Genomic DNA, 2,607 nt, shown 5'->3' with positions numbered 1-2,607 from the left:
GAGAATTTCCCAAATCTAAGGAATGAGCTGGAGCTTGGAATCAAGAAGTCAAGAGAACACCCAATATCTCAACTCTAAAAGGCCTTCACCAAGACACATTGCATTAAAGTTATCAAAAATCAACAATAAAGACAGAATTCTCCAAGCAGCCACGGAGAAGAAAACAGTAACATATAAAGGAAAACCCATTAGATTATCATCAGACTTCTCAGCACAAACCTTACAAGCCAGAAAGGAATGGAATCAAATATTTAAACTATTAAATAAAAAGAACTACCAGCCTAGAATAATGTATCCAGCTAAGTTCTCCTTTAGATATGAAGGAGAAATCAAGACCTTTCCAGACATACAAAAATTGAGGGAATTCTCCACTACGAGGCCTGCACTACAAGAAATACTGAGAGAGGTCAGCTCACCTAAAACAAAATAACAACAACAACGAAAATGCATAATTAGGAGTAAAGTGGCTATCGGGCAAATAGAAGCAGAGGAGTGCAACCCTTATTAAGAGCAGGGAATTATAGCTTAAATAATAAGTGAATTGCTATAACAAGATAGGAATAAACATTCATCATACATAGGGACAAATGAAGACAAGAGTGACTGAAAAGTGTAGGATTCAAAGATCCAAATTTGCAAAGGGGAATGGAAATAAGGCACGCACAGAAGAAAATCGATGACTGTATATATATATAACTATCTTTTACATATTCGTAGTGGTAACCACATACCAAAGATTCAGAACTGAAATATATAACATGAAACAAGAAGAACCAGAGGCAAAACCCATAAAAGCCAACCAAAATAAAGAAAACAGAAACACATGAACAAGGAAGCAATGGAAACACCAAGCTACCAGAAAGCAAAAGATAAAATGGCTATAAGAAGACCTCATGTTTCAATAATCACCCTAAATGTAAATGGATTAAACTCACCAATAAAAAGTCACGGAGTTGCAGAATGGATTAAAAAAAACACACACACACACAACCATATGCTGCCTCCAGGAGACACATCTCAGCTCCAAAGACAAACATAAACTCAAAGCGAAAGGGTGGAAAATGATATTTCAAGCAAATGACATTCAGAGAAAAGTGGGAGTAGTCATACTAATATCAGATGAAGTAGACTTCAGAGTAAAAAAGGTAAAGAAAGATACTGAGGGACACTTCATAATGATAAAGAGAATCATGCACCAAGAAGACATAACACTTATTAATATCTATGCTCCCAATCAGGGAGCCCCAAAATATGTAAAGAAATTACTAACAGAATTAAAGGGAGAGACAGACCAAAAGACTATCGTAGTAGGGGACCTAAATATCCCACTGTTGGATATGGATAGATCATCCAAACAGAAAATCGATAAGAAAATAACTTCCTTAAATGACACATTAGACCAACTGGACATACTTAACATTTACAGAGCCTTCCATCCCAAAACAGCTGCATCTACATTCTTCTCTAGTGCACATGGAACATTCTCAAAAGTTGACCGCATACTGGGACACAGAGATAGCCTCAACAAATATAAGAGGGTTGAAATTATACCAACCACATTCTCTGATCATAATGCTCTGAAACTAGAGATCAACTACAGAAAGAAATCAGGAAGAACCACAAATACATGGAGATTAAACAACATGCTACTGAAAAATAACTGGATCAGAAAAGAAATAAAAAGAGAGATCAAGAGATACCTAGAAACAAATGATAATGATAGTACAACATATCAAAACTTTTGGGACACAGCAAAAATAGTCATAAGAGGAAAGTTCATATATCATTATAGGCCTATCTCCAAAAACAAGAATGAGCTCAAATAAACCTAACGCTTCACTTAAAAAACTAGAAAAGGAAGAAAAAATGAAGCCTAAAGTAAACAAAAGGAAAGAAATCATCAAAATTAGAGCAGAAATAAATGAAATTGAAAACAAAACAAAACAATAGAAAAAATAAATGGAACAAAGAGCTGGTTCTTTGAGAAGGTTAATAAAATTGACAAACCCTGGCTAGACTCACTAAAGAAAAAAAGAAAGGACACAAATAAACAAAATAAGGGATGAAAGTGGGAAATTACTACTGATATCTCATAAATACAAAGGATCATACAAGAATACTATGAAAAAGTATATAACACCATATTTAATAACCTAGAAGAAATAGACCAGTACTTAGAAAAATACAACCTTCCTAGACTGAATCAAGAACTGGAAAATCTAAATGGACCGATCAGCAGTTTGGAAATTGAAACAATCATCAAAAACCTACCGAAAAGTAAAAGTCCAGGACCAGATGGCTTCACCACTGAATTCTACCAAACATTCAAAGGTTTAATACCTGTTCTCCTCAAACTCTTCCAAAAAATCAAAGAGGAGGCGATACTTCTCAACTCATTTTATGAGGCCAATATTACCCTGATACTAAACCTGGTAAACATAACACAAAAAAAGAAAACTACAGACCAATATCTCTCATGAACACAGATGCAAAAATCCTAAATAAGATACTAGCGAACCGAGTACAGCAACATATAAAAAAGATTATACACCAAGATCAAGTGGGCGTCATCCCAGGGGCACAGGGATGGTTCAACATAAAAAAAAA

The sequence above is a fragment of the Pteropus vampyrus genome, unplaced genomic scaffold (genome assembly GCF_000151845.1).
Source record: "Pteropus vampyrus isolate Shadow unplaced genomic scaffold, Pvam_2.0 Scaffold663, whole genome shotgun sequence".
Classification (NCBI taxonomy): domain Eukaryota; kingdom Metazoa; phylum Chordata; class Mammalia; order Chiroptera; family Pteropodidae; genus Pteropus; species Pteropus vampyrus.
This window is presented reverse-complemented; position numbering follows the sequence as displayed.